General features: G+C 32.8%; 1 long non-coding RNA gene across 1 annotated transcript; it reads left to right on the plus strand.

Moving 5' to 3' along the window:
• Positions 1-498: 498 nt before the first annotated feature.
• LOC142531960 (uncharacterized) lies at positions 499-1,770 on the plus strand. Its single transcript, XR_012816426.1, has 4 exons — positions 499-1,164; positions 1,249-1,367; positions 1,453-1,540; positions 1,646-1,770. It is a non-coding gene; the product is annotated as an uncharacterized LOC142531960 (long non-coding RNA).
• Positions 1,771-9,440: the final 7,670 nt, after the last annotated feature.

Consider the following 9,440-nt stretch of genomic DNA (forward strand, 5'->3'; position numbering starts at 1 on the left):
AAATTATAATTATAATATAATATAATATTAATATTTATATATTGTATAATATTAATACTTATATATTAATTGCCTCACGTAATTTTTTTATTACTTATATATTAATTGCATCACGTATTAAAATATTAATTGTATAATATTAATACTTATATATTAATTGCATGAAGTAATTTTTTTATTCGAATACTTATAATATTAATTGTATAATAATAAGTATACTTAATTTAATTACAATAAATGTATACGTTTTATAAATATTACTAATGTATTTATTATAATAAATAAGTATTACTAATTTATTTATTGTAATTACATGTTATATTTTTTATAATAAATAACTATTGCTAATGTATACATTTTATAACAAATAACTATTACTAATAAATAACTATTAACTAATGATTATTTGTTTGCAAGATGGCTGAAAATACAGATAATGTGTTGTATTTGCGCGGTAGATACATATCAAATAATATCAACGCTGAAAACATGGATGCAATAATTCCGCCACGCCGGTCTGACAAATATCTTTGGAGATTGCTTAATACTGGGATTCAGCTCCGTGTCCGCCTATGTCTTGCACGCATGAGCTTCTATGGTGTCATTTAGTGTGATCCTATTAAATATTATGATAATCATTTGCTTACAGTCATTGTTGAGAGATGGCGTCGTGAGACACACACATTTCACCTTACCGTGGACAAGGTAACAATCACCCTATAGGACGTTGCCCTTATTTGGGGGTTGAATATTGATGGCATGCCCATCAGTGGTGTAGATACCGCGTACAACAAACATACTTTACAACAGCGTTGCGCTACTTGGTTGGGTTTTACGCCTACATCTTCTCAGATTAAAGGTGCACATCTTTATCTGACCGCTTTGCTAGAGCATTGCCTAAATAATATGATTAATGATCAAAGCACTGAAGAGGACGTGGCACAATATTCCCGTTGTGTTGCATTAATGATCATTGGTGGATGTATGTTTTCAGACTCGGAAGGTGCGGCTGTGAAACTTATGTATTTGCAGTTCCTTGAGGACATAGAATTAGTGAATACGTATAGCTGGGATTCTGCTGTGTTGGCATATCTTTATAGAGAGTTGTGCGACACATCAATGAGATTAAAGGTCGATTTGTGTGGCCCAGTTTAGATATTGTAGGTATTTGTACACTTCTACGGTCATTATATTTGTTGTACTTATTTTTTCTTATGGTTTGACTATTTTTGTTGTATGTTATTGCAGATTTGGGTGTGGTCTAAAATTACTCTTCTTTGCCCTGATAGAGCGCAACATGTATCTATTTCAGAAGAGCAGACTGCGGATGTGCTTCAGGATCTACCATTCCCACCATACGGCGTACGGTACTAATAAGAAATAATTAACATTTATTATTATTTATTTGTTATTTTATTTAAATTAAAATATTGTGTACTTTATAAATTGCAGGTGGAGACGCGGATTCTCTTGGACACACACAGCCCATCATTCGGTCCGTATAATGAGAGATATGCTTGACAGGATGGTAGAAGGGCAGGTAGATATATAAATTAGTTGTTTAGAGTTTGAAATTTTTTTACAAATTCAGTCTGAATTATATATTATCAAATTGCTAATCTTTTTTTCATTTTATTTGCTTCAGTTTCTATAGACAGTTTATGATATGGAGTCCCCGGAGGTTGGAAGAATTCTTGATGGAAATAGAATTCATCTATGTCGATCGGCATGCGCATTGATTAGTTTTCATATAGTTGAGATGCATTGACCAGAGCGGTGTCTCCGACAGTGTGAGAACCTAAAGTTTTGGGCATGCAATTAATTAAATATAGACATGTATGAGAATTTATTTTCGAGTTATAATAAAATTCGAAAATATTAAATAATACATGATATTGAAAATTCCAAGCCAATAAATACATGAAATTCAAATTCCAGTGCAAATCATGTATTAATTTCGAAATAAGGTTGGACATCAATCAAATTGGAAGGAAATATTACACACAAGGTAGATTTTCTCAACAAGGTAGCATCCTAATATTTAAGGAATGGGTATCTCGATAATTATGGAATAATTATCTCGAAATTATGGAAGAAATATCAATTGAATTATGGTAGGATTTTTACATCATCCTTATAAATAGGAGGACCCTCTCATTCAGAATTTACATGAATTTTTCGAGTTCCTCCCCAAATTTTCGAAATTTTGCTCATAAAATTCTGCATGAGTCATCAAAATTCTGTTCAAGTTCAGAAATTCGTTTCTCTCACTCGGATGTATGGAATCTGATCTCCACCGTTCAGAATATGCTTCGTTATGTTTCGCATAACAGATCCAAATTTCAGCAAAATCCAACGGTTAATTTTTTGTTTATAGCCTTTGAAAGAAAACTGCTCAGATTTTAGGCGGAAATTCAGCATACCTACGGTTTTTCAATATGAACAGGCCTAAACGACTTTCAAACCCGATCTCCACCGTTCATAATATATTTAACGTACTTGTGAACGTACTGTAAAAGTTTGAGTCCGATCCAACGGACAAATAAGGCGCAGTGAATTTTTCAAGACGGCTGATTTTTCGGTAGATGTGCTGCTGCGTTTTCGAGGGGTTGGTTGCATGATTCTTCTATAGTTTCAGAGTTCTTCACGTTTTCTTCCAGTCTAAGGTAAGTGGGCTTGTTTTAAAGATTAAACTTGCGTTTATGCATATTTATTTCGTTTTTTTGAAAATATGGTCGAGTACGTTCTTCTTCTACTCCGTTCTTGTGTTGGTTGTCATACGGTTTTGGGCACTGTGATGATTCGACTGTATATGGGTGGGAATCCCAACCATGACGTACCCTTACGCGGTGGGGGACATAACCACTATAAGGCATCGCCCCCTTAGAGGAGTAAAAATTAGGAACTGATATCAGTAAACCATAGAAAGTGGATGAATCTCAGTGCTGGTAAATGTTATGCATGTGATATGAATGATGCTATATAAGTGCAAGTCATGTGATTTTCGAAATTATGCATGTTGTTATATTGTGCTCGAACGGCCCCCACTTGCTGAGTATTTCCCAAAATACTCACCACTTAATCTACTCTCCCCAGATAAATCAGAAAATAAAATCGAAGAGGATGAGCAAGACCAGTTTTGGGGCTGATAATAAGATGATTCAAGAAGTTTATTTTAGTTTTGGCTTAGTAAGTTGTAAAAGCTTCCGCATATTATTTTTATCATTTTAAGAATCTACGTTGTAAAGACAATCTTTTGATTGATTATGAGTAATAAACTGGTTTTTGGTTTATACTGTACTACGAGGCTTGTTGTTTTCAATTGTGTGGTTGTAAAACAACGTCGGTGTCAACTAACCCCGGTCTCGGGGCGTGACATTTAAGTGGTATCAGAGCCGCCAGGTTCATAATCCAGTTGGGAAGAAAAATTTGTCAGGTTATGGCAAAAGGCTGATGCAGTCCCTTTCGGAACTCCGAACAAGTATTATTGACAACTTTGATGTGAGGCGTGGTCCGAAAACAAGAAAATCTTTCGTTTAGACCTCCGAAATCGCGTTTTTTTGCTATTTTAGGAAAGTTTCGTAGAATTCCTAACTTTTCATAGGAAACTTAGAATTTAATTCCGTCGACTGTTCTAGAATCATCTCGACGTATTCTTTCTATCCATGGGTCAATGTCCAAACTTTCTACTTTTGGAAACTTTCTCGAAAATCTCGTTCAACGTTTTTCTTGAACTACTTGTCGATTTTTTTGAAATTTTATTATGAGGACAATTAGTATTTGTATTTATTTTAAGAATATATCTATCAGAGATAAGTTGACTTAAGCTTCTGATTTAAGGAAAAAAAATTGACTCGAGGATGATAAGTTATTTATGATAACTAATATGAGAAAAGTTGATATAAGGATTATATCATAAGTTTTGGGTATTGTACTATAGAAGTTGATTTTGTGTCGATAGTTAATTATGTGAGCAATATGTTTGGGTTATTAAGAATATTAAGCGCTAACTTTAAATATGTAGAACATTGGAATATCTTGTGAGAAAATATCATCAGGTTAAGGAATTTATATTATTTTGGGATAACAAGTAGGCTACGACCTTACGTAAAAAAAAAAAAGTAAGTTATGAGATATTGATGGGTATCAAGGAAAGTATCGTACAATAAGTTTTGACTTTTATGGTACTAAGAATGATTCAAAGAGAATGACATTCAATGAACTCCTTTGTTTTAGAGCGTGATAGGCTCGTGATCTTGATGAAAATAGGATTTAGTAAAAGAATAATTATTTGAGGTAACGACTAGGTTATAATTTTCGGGATTTAAGTCAATAAGCTATAGATCAATACTGAGTTAAGTTTCAATATTCTATATGGGTTTTAAGTTTTGAGATAATAATTGGGGTAATTTCAAGATAAGATAAAATTAGTATCAATTCGCATATATTCAGTGCCGACTTAATTCAACTCACTTCGGTAGATTTCGACGCCATCCTAAGGATGAACTGATTAGCTAAGAGCCGTGCGATAGTAGATGGCCAGAGTAAAAATGTCAAACTCTGAACCCCAAACCAAGAAGAAATCAGATACCATGGCGATGCCAAGGAACAGAAATGCATTTTTTCTGTTACCCAGAATTGGAAAGCCATAATATCGGGAGAAGAAGTTTACCTAACAATGGTGAACAAAGTGCAAGAAGGAGATAAGCTGAAATTGGAAGATATTCAAGTAATACGAAAATTTTCAGACGTTTTTCCAGAAAGGCTTCTTGGAATGTTCTCGGACTAAGAAGTAGAGTTCGAGATAAATTTGGTACCAGTGATGCATTAATCTCCAATAAACTGTACCGAATGGCTCCAGATGAACTCAAGGAGCTAAAATAATAACTCCAATAGTTGTTAGACAAAAAAAATGGATTAGGTCAAATGCATCTCTTTGGGGAGCCCCGGTCCTATTTGTAAAGAATCATTATTAAAGTATGAGATTGTGTATAGATTATAGAGAACTCTATAAGATCACAATCAAGATAAATATATTCTTCCAATAATAGACGGTCTTTTCGATCAACTTAAATGAGCTACAGTCTTCTCCAAACTCGACCTGAGGTCAAGCTATAATCAGCTAAAGGTCAGAGCAGAAGACACCCCAATGTCAGCATTCAAAATAAGGTCATCAAGTGGAACTAAGAAAGTGGAGGCAATTCTAGATTATCCGAAACATAAGAATGCAACCAAAATTAGAAGCTTCTTTGGATTACTAGGCTATTAGCTGAAATTTGTCGAGGGCTTCTCTTCAGTAGTCGTATCACCAATGAGACTCGCACAAAAGAACTATGAATTCAACTGAAGATAAAGATGTGAAAGAGCTTTCAAACATTAAAGGAGAAGCTAGCATCTACACCAATGTTGGTATTATCTACTGAGGACAAGGATTTTACCATCTACAGCGAAGTATCAAAGGAAGATCTCAGAGGCGTACTCATGAAAGACAGGCTAGTCAACTAAAGCCACATGAGCAAAACTACCCTACGCACGATCTCTAGTTGGCAGCAGTGATTTTGCTTTGAAAATTTGGAGACACAATCTCTACGATGCCAAGTGTGAAGTATTCACTCACTGGCCACAAAGTCTCGAATATTTGTTCATTCAAAAAGAATTAAAAATGAGACAAGGACGGTGGATAAAGTTACTCAAAGAATGTGACTTGACAATAAGCTACCACGCCAGCAAGGCAAATAAGGTAGCCAATACTTTGAGTCAAACATGGGTAAGATAACCCTAACATCACTCTCTGTGCAATCATGTCTTCTAGATGCAGTCAAGCTAAATCAGAGTCGAGACATGACACTAGAGAAGTTCAAAGAACAAGCCAAGGAAATAAAGTCGTCAGATTTTTAAGTGGGCCCGACATAATCTTGGGGATGAGAGGACGATTGTGTGAGCCAGACACCGACAATCTTCGATAAGAAGTGATGTTAGAGGCGCATAAGTCAACATTCCAGATCTATACCATCAGTACAAAGATGTATAGAGATTTGAAAAAAAGTTTCTGGCAAAATAGAATAAAAATAGATGTCGCCGAGTTTATATTTAAGTGACAAGTATGCCAACAAGTGAAAGTCGATCATCAGCGACATGGAGAATTACTGCAACAGTTAGAATTCCAGAATGGAAATGAGAACATATTTCCATGGATTTCGTAGTAGAATTTCCAAAGTCAATACAGAGTCAAGACGTGATATGGATAATCGTAGATAGACTCACAAAATCTACGTACTTTCCACTTGTTCGAAGGAATTATAATATTGACAAGTTGACTACTCTATACTTGGATAACATTATGCGGCTACATGGAGTGCCAACAATCATAATGTCGGATAGATATCCAAGATTTGTGTCACGTTTGTGGTAGAGCTTTCAAGAAGCCATGAGAACAAAAGTCACTCTTAATACGGCTTATCGCCCTTAAAATGATGGTCAAACAGAGAGAATGATTCAAATCCTAGAGGATTTGATAAGGGCATGTTTCCTAGGGTGCGTGTGAGTGAGGACCTAAGCACGTTGAAAAGACTCGTCGTGGTACAGTGAAGACAGTCGTCGAATATGGGGCGTTACAGCTGGTATCAGAGCCGACCTCTCTTAGTACGGTGTGGTTCGGGGACGAACCAAGCGGAAGCTGGTGGGCATGTGAGGCCCGGGGTCGAAGAGGACGGGGGGTGATCGCCGGTGCCATGAGGTTGCACGGACAATGAGCGGCTCCTGGCAGGCTTCTAGGTGGAGGGAACATGAATGAACCGATCCCACACGGGAATGAGAGGGATTCCGAGGCTGTTCAATGTAATGGACTGTACAGTTGAAGAGGGCTTAAAAGATTTGATTTGTACTACTCATATCACGAAGGTGCATCTTCTTTTCGGTAGCTTATCACATAAAACTCCAAAGTTAAGCGTGCTTGACTTGGGGCAATTTTGGGATGGGTGACCTCCTGGGAAGTTTCCCAGGGTACGTGTGAGTGAGGACATAAGCACGCTGGAAAGACTCGTCTTGATACAGTGAGGACAGTCGTCAAATCTGGGGCGTTACAGAGATAATTATGTTAATTTGATGCGAGTAATAATAGTCACCAATGAGAATATATGGGACTTGCTTCCTCGTGTTGTGTAACAAGATAGAGACAGAAAGAAAACGTTTATGATTTACATACAGCGTAAGTCTTACCCATATCATTATGCAGTGAAGCTCGCCAAACAAATGTCACATTGTCTGAAATCAGGATATATGTGTTAAATTGGATTGAAAAAATTTTGGTCTATGTTTTAAAAAATTGGATCTCGAGTTGGTTGCTATGTTCTATAACTTGCTTCCTCATGCTCTGTAACTTCCTCCATCGGCATCATTTATGTTTATGCCAGCCCCTAGGAATGAGCAACCGGCAAGGGTAACAGGGGTTTTTTTAAAAATATTATAAATAAAAAAACTAATTATAAAAATGTTGCAAATTTAAAAGGTTTACAAAACTAATGCAATCCGCATGCCACTGCACAAGATTCACAGTTAAAAATAAAAAAAATATTAAAGAAAGGGGCCACGGATTATTGAATCCGTGACCCTGCCACGGATTCAGAATCCGTGGTAGACCTCTCCCACCCGTGAACTTCTCTGTGTTCTCTCCGTGTTCTTTCCGCTTATTTAAATGTGGTGCGTCCTCTTCATTTTCTCACCGAAGTCAAGCAAAAGCCTTAGGAGCAAATTTCTTTCTTTCGATCACCGAGCATCGAACACTCTTTCCAGCATAGCGTAAGTCTTCAACATTTTTCAAAATATTAAGAGGTAAGGATAATTTTTTTATTTATTATTTTTATTATTGTTCGTTCATTATACCAGTTTTAAGTAGTAACAACAGTTATAATATTAATTGTATTATTGGAATTATAATACTGTAATTTAGATTTTTTGGAATAATAATAACTATACTTAATTTAATTAAAATAATTATATTTACGTGATATAATATTATTTCTACAATAATTACAATAATTATATTTAATTTACGTGATATACTATTATATCTACAATAATTACAATATTTAATAACTATACTTAATTTAATTAAAATAATTATATTTACTTGATATAATATTATATCTACAATAATTACAATAATTATATTTAATTTACGTGATATACTATTATATCTACAATAATTACATTATTTAATAACTATACTTAATTTAATTACAATAATTATATTTACTTGATATAGTCTTATATCTACAATAATTACAATAATTATATGTACGTGATATTTAATTACAATAATTATATTTACGTGATATAATATTACAATATTTACAATGAGTATATTTACAATAATTATATGTATGTGATATAATAATAATAACTATATTTAATTTAATCCTAGTAGTTTTAAGTAATAATAATAACTATACTTAATTTAATTACAATAATAATATTAATTGTATTATTGGAATTAGAATCTGTATATAAATTACGGATTTTATATTTACGTGAAATTCTATGTATAGTATATTAATAATTATAATATTAATTGTATTATAAATTAGGAAGGTTAAAATTATGTGAAATTTTAAAACTTATTCTCAATTTGTTTTTTATATACTTTTTGATTTATGTTAATGAGTGATATATTTTAAGAAAAAATGATCTATTGGCAAAAATAATTATTAGTGGCAGGAATTAGCTAATAACCAAAATAAAATTAATAGTAAAATTAAAAAAAATGACACGTATATATTATTTAATAATATGTAGTTTTAATTAAAAACTTTTAAATCTTGTATTATTGCTTATTAAGGATACTACTAAACATTTTAATTAAATTAAATATGATAAATGTGTGGAACCTTAACGGCTTTTTTTAAAAAAAAATTATAAATTAATCAAATATAACAAGTGTGAGAATTTTGCAAAAAAATTAACGGCTTGTTATAATTTACATTTTTAATATTATTATATTATAAAATTACTAAGCCGAATACTAAAATAGTTGATGTTTGAAAAAAATCTCAAAGTTCATATTTTAAATGTAATTATATTATATTATTTAAATATGAGAATGAGTTAATATTAGCGGTTTATAATTACAAATGTTTAAAAATGTAATTTTTTATATAAGTCATACTAATTTTTTTATTATTATTAAAAAAACATTGGTATTATTAAATATATATTTTAGTTAAATTGAATTGACAATATAAATTTTAATAATAATGAAAAAAATTTGTAAGTGATTTTTGAACTTTTATTATGATTGTATACATTATGTCATGATTTTAATATATGTGTAAGAAATTCATAATTAAATTTTGTTATGATTGTATACATTATGTCATAGTTTTTGGTGAAGACATGGATACTATGAAGGCCTTACTTTACGTAGGTGGCTACGTCATTATTGA

The sequence above is a fragment of the Primulina tabacum genome, chromosome 2 (genome assembly GCF_025594145.1).
Source record: "Primulina tabacum isolate GXHZ01 chromosome 2, ASM2559414v2, whole genome shotgun sequence".
Classification (NCBI taxonomy): Eukaryota; Viridiplantae; Streptophyta; class Magnoliopsida; order Lamiales; family Gesneriaceae; genus Primulina; species Primulina tabacum.